The sequence below is a fragment of the Fukomys damarensis genome, unplaced genomic scaffold (assembly GCF_012274545.1).
Source record: "Fukomys damarensis isolate Sample0158 unplaced genomic scaffold, DMR_v1.0_HiC HiC_scaffold_38, whole genome shotgun sequence".
NCBI classification, from domain to species: Eukaryota; Metazoa; Chordata; class Mammalia; order Rodentia; family Bathyergidae; genus Fukomys; species Fukomys damarensis.
This window is the reverse complement of record NW_022900950.1, coordinates 21,044,394-21,060,638: the sequence shown is the minus strand read 5'-3', so window position 1 is coordinate 21,060,638 and position 16,245 is coordinate 21,044,394.

The window sequence follows — 16,245 nt, the reverse complement described above, 5'->3', positions numbered from 1 at the left end:
ATATAATGTATATATAAAATCATTCATTAATTTTTCAATTTCCCTATAGAATTTAACTATCATCAGACATACATGGAATACTATCAAAGATTGCTACTGTGTGGTTCTAGATGAATTAATTTATCTAGATAATGGTTTGATTGGATTAAATATTCCCTAGTTAGCTGGAAAAATATTTGTTACTACGTCTGTGAGAATGACTCCTGAGGAGCCTGGTATTTGAACTAGTGGACTGCGTAAGGAAAGTTTTCCCTCATGTAGGCAGTCACAACCAATTAAAGGGCCTGCATTTAAAAAAAAAAGGCAGAAGAAAGTAATCCAACCCCTTTCTTCTCTGTTGACACCCCTTTTTTCCTTTGGACAATAGAACTTAAGGTTCTCTGGTTTTTGGTCTTAGAGACCTCAATCAGTGACCCCTGCATTGTCAGGTGTCTGGCCTTACACTGAGAGTTATGCTCTCAACTTCATTGTATCTGAACCTTTGGAGTTGGCCTAAGCTATGTTTCTAGCCTGCCAAAGTCTTCATTTTGCAGATAACATAGGGCTTCATAGCCTCCACATTTATGTGAGCCAATTCACACAATCAAGCATATCTCATCTATCTAAATTTATCTTTCTGTATTCTAATGGCTCTATCTCTCTGGATAAACCTAATACAAGTAATCCAAGGGCTGTTACAAAACATTTCGGTTCACCTTGATGTTCTTAACCAGAAGAGTGGCTGTTGAACATAAACATTCAAATATTTTTTTCAGAAATGGTGAATGTACAAAATATGATTTTACAACAAGGTTTATGGTAGGCACTTCACATTTATCTCTTTAATTCTCATATCTTTCCAATGAGATCATTTCTCACCTTATTTATACTTTAAAATAGTACATATCATGGCAATTAATTTATCTAGGACTACACAGTAACAAACTGCAATACTGCTTCAAGTTATGTCTGATTCTATACTGCTCTAGAGAAGTCTAGACTGTCTAGTACATTGCACTGCTTTCAAGAGATTAATTATACTAACCTATGCATTAGACAATTACATTCTTGATGGAAATGTAAACATTTACTTTAAAGAACATATTAAGGCATAGAAAAATTAGATTATGGAAGAAATAACTGCGTATGTTTCCATAAAATTTATTGAATATTGTTGAGAATAAATTTCTTTAGTATTTCAGCCAAATGAAAAAAGGACTGAAATTTGAAGTCCCTGTCATGCCTTCATAGAGAGGATGGATTTAGTAACATGAAAATTTCATGCTTCTTGACCTACCTGTCTCATTTTAGGATTTTGCAACATATATATGTCCAATGAATTTGCCTATATCAAATACAGATAAAATAAAATTTGGTTGTGCTACATTTAACTTATTTTATAGATTGTACAAGTGGTTCTCCACCCTGGCTGAATATCATAATCATATGAAAAGCTTTATAATATTTCTACATGGATAACTCCTGCAAAAGATAGATAATGGGCATGAGAAAGATCAAGAAATTCCCCAGGTGCTTGTGATGTTCAGATAAAGCTGAGAACCACTGCCAAACCCACATGTAAGTGTGACATTGAATGAAGGCCAGGGACTGCAGGCAGATAGTTGCTGAGACCTAACAAAGTAATGGTTGCTTTAAATTATATTTTGTTGATGAATCAATATTTAAGGGGAAATGTGGTACTGTCTTTAGTCTAATTTCTATGGGTAATAAGCATATACATAATATATTTTAAATATCCAATAGGTCAGAATTATGACATATATATTTTTTTCATTACTGTACAATATACAATAGTTTTATGTAATTCACATGATCTTTTCCAGCCTTCAAAATAGATATATCTCGCTTAAAATTTCTCAGAAGCAAAATTTTTCCATTTTCTTTAGGTAGAAGTTTTTCCATGTTTCTTAAAGAAGTAATACTTATATTTAAAATCACAGGTGGACTATTGGTGCAGTAGTCTCAACAACTGAGAAAAGACATTGCCTAAAATGTCCTCAGTCATTTTTCTTCTATCATGTATTTTCTTTGAGGAAAATCAGTGCTTTTAAAATCCCTGAATGTAACGTATACTGAATGTAAGCTGAATTCATTTTCTATCAATTTTTAAAAAGAATTATTGTGTAAATCCAGATAAACCAAGTGAAAGCTTTTAACTTTTTTTAGCATGTATGTACTTTAATAACTGTAAATAGTAAAGCAGTTATTTTCTCTCTGGCCAGAAAATGAGCTTAGGCATCTTAAAAATAATTACAAATTGATCTATTTATCAAATAGAATAGACTAAAATTATACATAGAAGACTAATAGCTCCTAATGGAATATCATTTAATATCTGAATCTACTAATTTAACCTAAAATTTAATATCTGAATCTAGTCCCAGAAAAAGTCAAATAATATATAAAATCATTTATAAAATCAACTCCAAATCAGTATAAATTTCTGGTTGTACTCTCATATGATATAACAGAAAAACTCACCTTAATGACTGATTTGCTTAAGAAATGTTATTGAATTTTATTGATTTTAATCAATTTTTGTACTTTATTAAAATTTCATTAGTCTGTGTATTCTTTCAGTATGAGCTATCTGCAATGTCAATGAATAGGTCTAGCCAAGGGAGAAATTACTATTGAAGGCACAATCACAAACCATGGAAGGAAATTTTATCCAAAATGAAAACCAAAGAGAAGCAAGGCAGCAGCATGAGAAATCTCAGAGCTTTTTGCAAGCATAGGTTTTCTGTGAAATTTCAATTTAATTTTCTGGGACTTTCTTTCAAGCTGCAGACTTTACACATAACATCTTTACTGAAAAAGCAGACATGAAAATATCCCTGAAATTGATCAGCTAAAAGCTGAAGTCAAATGGTAATAACTATGACTAAAGAGTGAGAAACTGTGAGAAAAAATAGGCAGCGTGATAGATTTTGGTGTATGAGGAACTAGTGATCAAGGTTGTAAAATACTTCATTGCTATAGGAAAGGGGCAGCAAAATGGACATTTGGAGATTAACTCAGCAGGTGCAGACGCAGTCAATGGCTTTGAGCAGCTGCTCTGTACATGTCGCTGGGAACTGATGTTGATTTCATAAATACACCTTAGAGAGGGATTGAGCCAAGTGAATGAATATTCAGCTTCTTATTCATTCAGTTTCTCCTTTTCTCCCTTTGCCTCTTTAAGTAATAAGCAAACTACTTATGGCAGTATTTCAGGCTGCATGGTTTAATTCTCTATTATTCACCTGTGTCCTCACCAGGTACTTGACTTACTTTTGAAATCATGTGGAATTATTCTAAATATATAAAAGAAAAAGATTTTAACATTGTTTTCCTGCTTAAATTTCATTTTCCAATAAAGTAAGCTGTGGTTTATTACCAGGTTTATATCACATTAGAGATATCATATAAATTTAAAATAATATACCAGATAAGTGAGACTTGAAATGGAGGTAAAATTAATGTTACTTAAAATTTTCCAAATTTCTGTTTCTTTTCTTCCTATTTTTTCTTATTCTTCTGCCACACTTTCTCATTAGTAATTTCTTTCTTTATTAGTTCTTTTTCTCCCAAATGCTTCCAGTTATTTTTAATTCACAATGGTAAAGATAATTGGGGGTCACAGAAATATAATTATGCTTTGGAAATGGGTTGGGGGCTGAGAAAGGAGAAGAATCAGTCCTGACTGTCTACAAAATCTGTAGGCTTACACCCCATACAGAAAGCATTAGACATGCACAAAACACTGTCTTAAATTTTCTAATATTTTCAAAAGAAGATCAGTGTTTATATTGAGAAAGTTCTAATAAAATTATAAATGATAGAAAAACCTATAATGGCAATAGAATATTTAAAGTTTTTATAAATAAGTTTTATAAAAAGCATAACATCTAAATTAGCAAAGTTGTGCCAAATATATGCCTTCAATTATATTTCTTTGGAGTAGGTCACAAATTTTACACATAGAATATAAAAATTGAAAAACAACACAGTCATAGCAATTTAAATTAATACACTTTCTTTTAGAAGAAAATATACCCTTTTCTTGTCATATCCTTGGTAACAACATTAAATCTAAACAATAAAACCTAAATTTAACATTTCCTTGTAAGGTGCATAAGTGCAATTATCTTCCTAAAATTACTATTGATTATATAAAATTATTTTCTGAAAGGTCATTTCAAATTGGCTCTGCTCATTATTCAAAAGACTGTAATTCTGAATTGAATTAAAATGAACATTTATTGTACAATGTACAGAATAATAAATTCTGTATGATTAAAATCTCTTTTATATTGAAATATTGAAAAAATAGTATGAGTGAACTTGAAAGAATTTTTAAAATATATTTATGAAATGGCATCTTGCTTATCAAACTTTCCAAGCAAGCAAACTTTGTCCATGGTTATTTATGGGAAATGAAAGACAACTACCTATTGAAAACCCATTCTCTCTTTTCAGTAACAGTACTGTGATAGAGGAAAGAATCAGCTGTTTACCACTTAAACCAAACCAAAACAAAATAAAAACCTTTATTTCTTGGTCTCCCTTGAAAAAGTAATCAAACTTGTATTTTAAAGGCATTGGCTTGGTCTTTGAGGAAGAGTGTTCACTTACTATCAAATCCTTTCCCTTTGCCTTTTTAAAATTCTCCCTGATTATGAACTAGTAATTGATACTGAATAAAATGTAAATTAAAGCAGCACAGATGCAAACAGACAGACAGTAGGATCTTAGCACCTGTTAGTGGCAGTGAAGAGACACAGAACTAATTCTAAATAGCTGATTGAAACACTTATCACATTTCTTTACCTGTAGGTTTATGTCTGGAGAAGTGAACAGTATTCAACATGGGTACTTCAGCAAATTTTAATTCAAATTACAGCTCTAGATATGAATTTTCTCTTTTGTGCTCCAAAGGACAGAATTTCAACAGACCTTTCCATATGCAATGCACACAAAATGTATTCATACTCCTTCCTTTATCAGATAGTCTTATTAAGATTCCAACAGGCAGAATGGAAAACAAGTAATGAAATGTCCAGGGATAAAAAGTAGTGGTAGTGAGAGTTAGATAAAGCCTCAATATATACTGATTTGAATTTACAATTAAACTATATATTGATGAGTGAAAAAGTGAACAAATAGACAAGGGTCACGTGTAGATTAAATAATTTTTTAAATGCTAAAGAATTATTTCTCCAACTTTTTAGGAAAACATTTTAATAATCTTCATTGTTACCCTGAATACTTTCTGTATAAATTCAATAAGCTCTTGCCCATAATGTCAATCTCTTAAAGGAAAATTTATCTAAATTTTGTTAATTGTTAATTTCTTTACTTAAGTTCAAAAACATTTTTTCATTGATTGTTTTTACTTTTTTGAGTGCTTATTTATAGTACATCATGATCACATTTACTGTAGGGAATTGGTACATATACATAACACATTTCAATTTTTATTTTTACCTCCTCTCCCTTGTATTTCACCAGCATCAGATTAACTTCATAAGACCTTATATGATAAATAAATTCATTTTTACTGTATAGGACACACTTTGCTTCATATGATATTCACAGAGAAAATTTTCATTTCAAATCTAGATCTTTTTTCTTTAATTTACCCTCATAAAATATATTTGTACACATACCTATGATCTATGACTATTATTTTGCTAATTATAATATTAAACATTAAATATAGGGTTTGTTAATATATTAGTATATTTTATTGAAATGGATAAATATGCATATAGAAATAAAATTACATAATGGTTTCAAATTCTTCACATAATAATGAATAAAGAATATAATTATAACAAATCTTATTAATTGCTGACTGAGTGATAGCATATGGATTTTATCCCGCTATATTTTAACATATTAGAAACATATTTCTTTTTATTTAAATACATGGATTTTAATGGAAAGAACATACTGCAAATACATTAAAATACAATTTTATTTTATGTTATTCTAATATATTTTTATTGGTGCATTTTAGGTATAAAATACAATTACATTCATCATTGAAATATTTTTTTCCCATTACTTATTGCTACATTTAAAACAAACAATACAGTTACATTCATCATTGGGATCTGGTACCTTTACATGACAAGTCTTGGTTCTTATTCTTCCCCTTGTCCCTGCCCACCCTTCACCCCCCCCTTTTACAAACACTTCATTTTAATTTTTTCATTTTCTCATATTTTTTTCTTTTCCTTATTAGCTTTCCCCTACCCTTCCCACTTTCCCTACACCTTTCTTCCTATTTCATATTGTCAATTGTACCATTAGGATCTTATGTATCATTGTAGTTTTTCACACCATAGAAACTATTTGGTATTTACACATGTGTAAATTATTTATTTCACTTAGGAGCATATCCTCAATATATTTCCATTTTCCTATGAATGAATCCAATTTCTCATTCTTTATAGTTTAGTTATATCCCATTTTATAGAAAAACCATATCTTCTTTATCCAGTTTCCAACTGATGGGCAAATGTGCTGTTTCCAACTTTTAGCTATTACAAGCTGTGCTTCTATAAACATAGGTGTGCATATACGACTGTGATATGATTCTTTTAATTCTTTTGGAAAGACACCCAGCAGAGGGGTAGCTAGGTCAAATGGAACCTCTAGTCCCAGCTCTTGGAGGTATCTCCATGTTGATTTCCACAGTGGTTGCACCAGTCTGCATCCCCAACAACTTTAGACCTTCTCTTCCTATTACACAATATCAATTATACATTTTATCCTTATTTACACTTTTAGTTTATCACACCAGAGAAACTATATGGTATTTATCCATGTGTGTCCTACTAATTTCACTTAATAGCATGCCCTCAATACTCATCCACTTAGCTAAATATTTCTGTTGTTCTTCTTTCTTTATAACTGAGTAGTACTCCAATTTATGTACAAAAAAAAAAAATCTTCTTTATCCAGTCTCCAGTTGATGGAAAATTGAGCTGTTTCCAAATTTTAGCAATTACAAACTGTGGTACTATGAACATTGTTGAGCATATATCACTATGGTATGATTCTTTTAATTCTTTTGGGAAAATACCAAGCAGGGGAATAGCTGAGTCAAATGGGACTTCTAATCCTAGTTATTTAAAGTATCTCCATACTGATTTACACACTGGTTGAACCACTCTGCACTTCCAACAACAATGGAGAAAGTTTCCTTTCTCCACACAACCCCGCCAGCATTGTTATTGGTTGATTTCTTCATAAAATCCATTCCTTGTGGGGTGAGGTAAAATCTCAGTGTTGTTTTCAATCTGGAATGAGCAGTGATGTCAAACATTTTTTCATGTTTACTTGCTGCTTTTACTTATTTGTCTGAGAAATATCTGTTCAATTTAGATGCCCATTTTTGAATTGGGTCTTTATATTTGGGGCTCTGGTTTTTTAGAGTTCTTCATATGTTCTGGATAGACCTCTGTCTGAGTAAAGCCTGGTAAAAATTTTTCCCCAAATTGTGGCTTGTCTCTTAGCTCTGTTGGTGGCTTCTCTTGCAGTGCAGAAACTGTTTAACAGGATGAGGTTCCAGTTATTGATTCATTGTGCTAGTTCCCATGCTATTAAGGCTTTTTTCATAAGGTATTTTCCTATGTCAATGTCATCGAGACCTATCTTATCTTCCAAAAGGTTTAGTGTTTGTGTTTTAATATTTAGATCTTCCATCCCCTTGGATTTTACTTTAGTAAATGGTGAAACATAGGGGTCTAGTTTTAATCTTGGTCAAGTTGAGATCCAGTTTTTCCAACACCATTTATTAAATACACTATCTTTCCTCCAGTGAGGATGGTTGGCTTCTTTGTCAAATATAAGGTAGCTCAGTACATCTGGAGTAGTTTCTGCATCTTCTAATATATTCCATTCATCTTCAGGTCTATTTCTTTATCAGTACCAAGCTGTTTTCATCACAGTGGCTTTGTAGTATAATTTCAAGTTAGGGATTGTGACACCCTGTGCAGTGTCTTCTATCTCTTTTTTCAGAGTGCTGTAGTTCTCAGGGTAGAGGTCTTTGCTTCCTTCATTAGATTGAGGGGTATATATTTCATATTTTGATGCTATTTTGAAAGGGATTATTTCCCTAATTTCTCTCTCAATGAGCCTCTTACTTGTGTACAAGAAGGGTATTTATTTTTGAATATTGACCTGTATCAAGCTACTCTACTGAATCTGACATTTAAGTCTAGAAATCTTTTGGAGGATTTTTTTTTCACTTCTATGTAGCATATCATGTCATTAGCATTTAACTTCTTCCTTTCCTATCTTTATTTCTTTTATTTGTTTCTCTTGTCTAATTGCAGTGGCTAATATTTCCAAAACTATATTGAACAGGTGTGGTGACAATGGACATCCTTGCCTTTTTCCTCATTTTAGTGTGAAAGTTTTCAGTTTTGACCACCATTTAGTATAATATGATATTGGTGGTTGGCCTTTATCAAGTTGAGATGAAGACTATTCCAATTTTCTGCAGGGTTTTTATCATGAATGGATGTTGAAGTTTGTCAGATACTTTTTATGCATCTAAAGAGATGGTCATATGGTTTTTGTCCTTAAATCTAATATAGTGTATTGCATTTGTTTATTTACATATGTTGGACCATCCTTGTATCCCTGGCATAAATCCAACTTGGTCAGGGTGCCTGATTTTTTTGATGACCCTCCAAATTCTGTTTGCCAATGCCTTACTGAGAATTTTTGCATCTATGTGCATTAGGGAGATTGCCTCATAGTTCTCATTTTTGGTTGGGTCTTTCCCTCGTTTTGGAATCAAAGTAGCAGTTATTTCTAGGAATGGATTTGGAACTATTGCTTCCCTCTCAATTTCATTGACAAGTTTAAAGAGTAGTAGCAATAGTTTTTTGGGGTTTTTTTTTGTTTTTGTTTTGTTTGTTTGTTTTTTTTTTTTTCTAAATTTTTTGTAGAATTCAGCAGCAAATCCATCAGATCCTGGGCTTTTCTTTGTTGATAAATTTTTAATTACATTTTCAATTTAACTGATTGTAACTGGGGTATTTAGAAATTTTTTTTATCTTCTTCATTAAACTTTGATAGTTTGTATGTATCTAGAAATCTGTCTATTTCTTCTGTGTTCTCCATTTCTCCATTTTATTAGAGTACAGGACCTCAAAGTAAGTATTTATGATCCTTTGGATTTCTCTTTGATCTGTAGTGAATTCACATTTTAAATTCCTCATTGCATGGATTTGAGCCTTTTATTTCCTTTTTTGATAAGTGTGGCTAGGGGTTTATGGATTTTCTTTATTCTTTCAAAACACCAACTCTTTGATTCATTGATTTTTTTTGCATCATTTTCTTAGTCTCCATTGTATTGATTTCTGCTCTGATCTTTACCACTTTCTCCCTTGTGTGAGCTTTGGATTTATCTTGTTCTTTTTTCTAGAAGCTTAAGATTCAGTATTAGGTCATTTACTTGAGTTCACTTTGTTTTCGTAGTGTGGGCATTCACTGCTGTGAATTTCCCTTGTAGAACTGCTTCCTTAGATACTTCTATGTTGTATTGGAATTATCATTTTTTTGTAAAAAAGTGTCTAATTTCTTTTTCAGTATCTCTGTGAACCATTGCTTATTCACGAAAGTATTATTCAATTTCTATATAATTCTGGTTTCTTTTGCTATTGACCCCAATTTAACTGCACTATGGTTTGATAGTACACACGGAATAACCTCAATCTTTTGCATTTACTTAAATGTGTTCTATGAGCTAGTATGTGGTCTATTTGGAGAATGACCCATATGAAGATGAAAATAATGTATATTCTGATTTTGTGTGGTGAACGCTCTGTAGACATTTATTAATTCCATTTTTAAAAGTTCTTGTTTCAGTTGTATTTTTCATTTTTGTTGTTGATTTTTTTGTCTAGATGACATGTCTATTTGTGACAGTGGGGTATTTAGGTCTCCCACTGCAATTAGTCCTTATTAGTCCTTATTTGGTTTTCCATGTCTGTTAATGTTTGTTTTGTATAGTTGGGGGCATTAGTATTTCATGCATATGTATTTATGATTGTCATCTCTTCCTCTTGTATTGTTCCCTTTCCAAGGCTGTAGTGACCTTCTTTGTCTCTCTTAATTAGTTTTGGTTTGAAATCTATTTGTCTATAACTAAGATAGCTACCACTGCCTTTTTTCAGGTTCCTGTCATATAGAGAACTGTTTTCCATCCTTACACTTTCAGTCTATGACTTTCTTTTTGAACTAGGTGAATTTCTTGAATACAGCATGTTATTTAGTTTTGCATCTTAATCCATTCTGCCAGTAAATTTCTATTGATTGGTTAATGGATAATATTGATGGTTATATCTGACAAAAATTGACTTATTATCACCCTGTTATTTTCCTGTTGGCTCTTTTTAATGTTTTCCTCCTATCTCTAATTTCTTTCCTTGCCTGTTGAATTTCTTGTTTGTATCCTGATGGAGTTGTGATCCTCATTGCCTTTTTCTAGAATATTATTTAGAATTGTTTGAAGTGTTGGTTTGTTATTCATGAATTTTCTTTGCCATGGAAGTATCTTATTTCCATATCAATTTTAAAAGAGAATTTTGCAGGATACATCAGGCTAAGTTGGAGGCTGTCTTCTTTTGGGACTTGTATTACCTCACTCTGGGAGCTTGTGTTACAAAATCTTCCATGATTCTGATAGGCTTTCCTTTGCATGCAATTTTTTCTTTTCTCTAATTGCATGTAGTTATTTGTTCTTCTGCTGGGTTTCTGGGATATTGATTGTTGTGTATCTATGTTTAGATATTTTTTGATCATGGCTAGTTGGAGTCCTATATTCCTCACTTATCTGTATGTCAAATTCTTTTGCTCTTTTTGGGAAGTTTTATGTCATTAATTCTGTGAACAGCTTTTTTGTGTCATTTATAGTTTCTCTTGCTTTTTCATGGACTCCTATCAAACTTATATTACTCTTCTTTATATCATCTAAGAGCTGTTGAGTTTCTTCCCGTACTATTTTTTTTTATACTGGGGATTGGACTCTGGCCCTTGCACTTGTGAGGCAGGAAGCAGAACCACTGAGCCAAATCCCTGGCCCAGAACCTCACCCTTACTACTTTTAAAAGATCGTCCTTTGCATAGTCTCTGACTGCTATCCCATCTTCTCTATCTAATATATTGTCTTCAGATTGGATCAGTATGTTATGTATACTTTCAGTAGCATTTTTGACTCTTGGATATTAGTTTGTATCTGCTTTATGGATTTCATTTCTTTCCTATGTTGGGGATTCACATTTTTTTTGTTCTAGTGTCTCTAATCATGTCATCCATTCTGTTCACCTCTGTAGTTATCTGGGAAATTATTTCTGCTTTGAAATTTTCTAGGGACTCATTCATCTGTTTTGTTACTTCCTATGCTATCAGTTCAGGGTGTCCAGGTGGTTGATTATCATTCTTTTCTACCTCATTTCCCCCAGAAATTTCCTTTAGTTAGCTGCCAGCCTGTGTTTGTACTTGTGCCTTGCTTGAATATCTTCTCATTTCTATTTTTGTTGTTGGTACTGTCCATGGTTTGATACCTGGGTTAATATTTTAATCTACCTGTTATAGCTTGTCTTTAGGTATTGAGTTTCTAATGACTCTGAGGCAATCTCTTTTTCATTGTACCAGGAAGGACAACTGAATGGATCAATCACATCTTAGCCCAAGTGATATAATAAGCAACACAAAAGCATAAAGCACAGCTTAGAAAATGACATTTTGTGGTAGTTATTAATCTATCACCTTTGAAAGTGTGAATTGATTCAAAATTGAGGCTGGAGCTCAGGACAATGAGCCTTTATGGCCCCCTGCACCTCTGTGGGGTGAATCCAGGTATCAGCACAGCCAGGAGGCCAGAGGTGCATGGGGTGTGGGGATGGGGGCTGTGGAGGTGCTGCAGGTGCCCGTGTGGCTCTGCCTCTTAATTGTCTGTTGCCAAAGTGTGTGCATGTGCGGGGTGAGCTGGGCAGGAGCTAAAGGGTAGCTCCGTGCAGTTTCTCCTCTTACTGGCCCTCTGCTGAGATCAGGGAGGCTGGGGTAGGAGCTGCACTCCAGCTCACACAGGCTAAAAACCAATAATACATAAGATCCTAATAAGATTACTGACATTTAGAAATGGGAAGAAAGGAGCTAAAGGTGTAGGAAAGGTGGGATGGGTAGGGAAAGGGTAATAAGGGAAAAGAAAAAAATGTGAGATAATGAAAAGATGAAAATAAAGTGTTTGTAGATGGGGAGGGGAGGAGGGGGTGAAGGCAGGGCAGAGGTAAGGGGAAAAAATGAGAATGAAGACTCGTCATGTAGAGGTACAAGATCCCAACAATGAATGTAACTATACCGTATCCCTAAAATGTACCAATAAACTCAATTAAAGCTGAAAAAAAAATTTTTAAAAGATGAGAATAAAAAACCCAAAATTTAAAATTAAATTTTAAAAGAATGATATTTGGAAAATTTTATCAGGTTATTAGAGATAAAGTAGAATTTACAAATAATATAAAACACCACAATTTTGATGATCCAAAACTTTAATATATTTTTACTATCTCACTCAGAATTATACAATATCGTGGACATTATGTGGAAAGTAAAATTAGCTTGACCAAATATGACATTCTTAACACTCTCTTTCTTATATTGTATTCAAGCTAATGAAGTTTAAAAATTTCAGAATTTTAACACATAAATCGTACTAAAAATTCATATTTAACTTTAAACAATTAATTTCCTTAAGATTATTTGATGTTTATGTAAATATCTAGAAGCAATTATAGATAGCATTGTTAATCTTCTTAATTTCTTTTTCTACAGGGACCATTACTTGGATAATAGTGATTCATTTATACAGGAAATTTGTTTACCTCTCAATGCAAGACATTTTCTTTCTATTACACCTCAATACTAAGGCTTGCTGTGATCATTTTGGATCATAAATGTTTTTGTAAAAAAATTTACTGTGATTCCTAGCTTCTCTAGGTCTCAAAAATCTAGTAAAAATGAACTTTATGGACTTACACAGATTGTATATAATAAAAGTATTAAATATTTTATATTCATTTAAGTGCAGAGTATTGTTAAAGATAGGTCATACTATAAAATTATTGTTAATACACAATTGGCCAAAAATTTATGAAAAATGGCAAAGGATTATCAAAACTTAACTCTTTATAATAAATTATTTTGGATGTGTAATAGCTGCCCTTGTTATAGGTCTATGTAACAGGCTCTAGTGGAGGTCTGAAAGAATTGTTAATAATAGTATACACATTATGTTTTTCCCATATGCTGATAAGTATCAATGATAAAATGTTATGCATCAACTAGGTAGAATAAGATATGAAAATATTTAATTTAAAATAGAGAAATTAGTGCAGAGGCCAAATGTCCCTGGAACATGCTGAGTGAGCTGCATGGTATCTGAATCCACACTGGATTCAGGACTTCTAGGACCAAAAAAGCAATGGTTATGAGCTCCAGAAGATAGAGCAGAAGTGAACAACAGGGAGAGAGCCTCTCTGAGGATCCTCAATGAAAACTGAAGTTCACCTGAAAAGTGAAGAAAATCTGCCACAAAGGCACATTGGATCACTGTGGTTAGTAAGTTGGTGGGATCAGCACCTCCCATAGGAACCTCGACTCCTATCGGGGGAAGAGCAGCTGGAACCTGCAGCAGAACCTTGCAGAGTTCAATCCTGCAAGAAGTCAGGAATCTCAACTTGGCCCTTACAGCCAGAAATTAGCCTGAATCAGCAAACTGCTGCCCATCTTGTCTACCGGGATACCAGAGACATACACTGAAGGAGGCTCTTTTTTTTCTATTAAAAAAAAAAAAAATATATATATATATACATATATAAAATTAACGATGATGCTTGTATGTGTGACAATGTGCTAAAATCCAATACATTGTACAATTTGAATGAATTCTATTATATATAAAATATATTTCAGCAAAGCTACTTTAAAATGAGATATTATTGACACAGGAAAATTTGTTCATACATTTATTTATTAAAAAATAGGAAGAGTAGGGGAAAGGTAATAAGGGAAAAGAAAACAAAGCATGAGAAAATGAAAAAAAATGGAAATAAAGTATTTGCAAATAGGGAAGGGAGGAGGGGGTGAAGCAAGGGCAGGGACAAGGGGGAAAAAATGAGAACCAAGCCCTGTTATGTAAAGATACAAGATCCCAATGATGAATGTAACTGTACTGTATACCTAAAATGAACCAATAAAAATGAACCAAGCCCTGTTATGTAAAGAGATACAAGATCCCAATGATGAATGTAACTGTACTGTATACCTAAAATGAACCAATAAAATAAATGAGAAAAAAATAGTACTAGGTCCATAATACATGCATAATAAAATTATTTTGAATGACTTGTTTTGCACTCAAATTTAGATTGTAAAGAAATATTCATTAGAACTTATAATTGGACAAAAAGAATTACACATTAGTCCATTATTTGTAAACATATTTTGACAAAAAGATTTTGATAAAGTTATTTTAAAGTCAGTATTAGAGTAAATTTTTTTTAAAATATAGACTATTTTATTTGGGAAAGAAAGAATTTATACCCAATTACAACCAAAGAATCAAAGGCATTTTCAAATGAAAGAAATGGGTAATAGAAAGAGAGAAGCATTAACATTAGAACAAAAATTCTATTAAAATTTTTGTTATTATATAACCTTATTATATAAGCTTATAAAGGTTTTATATATAACCTTACCTATTATATAACATTAAGTTCAGAAAGTCAGAAACGGTTTCTTTTTGAAGATCAACTAAACAGTTTCCTCAAAAAGGTTTACATCTTAAATATTCCATTTGAACATATTCCATCTGGATAATATATTTTTATTTCTTTTCTTAATGCTCACAACAATGACAATAATACAAGAAATTTAAGGGTTTTTTGGTACCAAATGAAAAGTAGTTCAATTTTTTGTTTAGTGTAGAAAGGAGCAGATTTTGCATTAGAACTAAGGTTTGTTAATCATTGTTCATAAGTGAAATCTAAATTACAGGTGCAAATGTAATACATAAAACCTTTGAATTAACTAGCATAGGTGAAAGTGCCTAATGGATAATGAAAGGAGAAATTAAACTCATAAATGGGATTCAGTTATTTCTGAAATGGCAGAGAAGTCTGCAGTGTTGCCAGAAAAATAACTTTCACAGAAATATATAAATTAGATTTCAAGATTTTGATATATTAAGAATCTTATGACATAATCAAAGGACTTAGAACACAAAAAGTACTCAAAATGTAGAAGATGTAGAAAAATGTAGAAGAAAAGTTTATTCTGGATGTTCTTGCTTTTGGAGTTAGATATTGTTCATTTATCTATCATCTATCATATCTCCTCCCCACATCTCTATTTTACCTGCTTCTGCTTCTATACCAAAATTCATACATGTTTTGATCTTGTAAGTTCATATATAAAATCTTTCTCGAATGAAAAACTAATTATAAACTCTAGAACATAATTCATTTATGCTTTCCTTCTGGTTGCAAAAAAACAAGTAACAAAAGTACATCTAACTATAGCAAATATAAGATGAAATGTGACAGAAAATTCATAGATTGAATATAAAGATAAAATTAATGAAACATGCATAATTATTGAAATTTTAAAGCATTTCTGTATTACATTTTTTCCAGTCAGATGGTGGTATTGTTTTGTTTTAGAATTTTTGCAATACTTTTACTTTTAGAACTTATCTATCATTATGTGATTGATTTATACTTCTCTGATGATGATTTTAACATTTTTTTCTTTGGCTTAATAGCCACTCACCTATCTTTTTTCCATTAAGCTAGAAATATTTTACACATATTTTAAATTAGGTGATTGTCCTTTTTATAATTACCTAGTAAAGGATGGGATAAACAAAAAGAGGACAGGTAATATTTTTTAGGGGAATAAAATATTCTGTACTTTGAACATTTTATGAAGGATTTTCTTATAGAAATTATATGTTAGTAATTTGATAAAATATCAACAGGAAAATTTCATTAAAAAACTGAATTATTTATGCCATTGACATCATGACAGTGGTATTTCAGATCTTATTTAAAGCTGAGCAAGATTGGTATTTCTTAAAATATTGAAAGGAGAAAAAAGGCATAAAAGGCATAAATATTATTAAACACCTTTTTTTCATCTGATTTACAACTGATATAATTTTGTATCATACCTGATTAT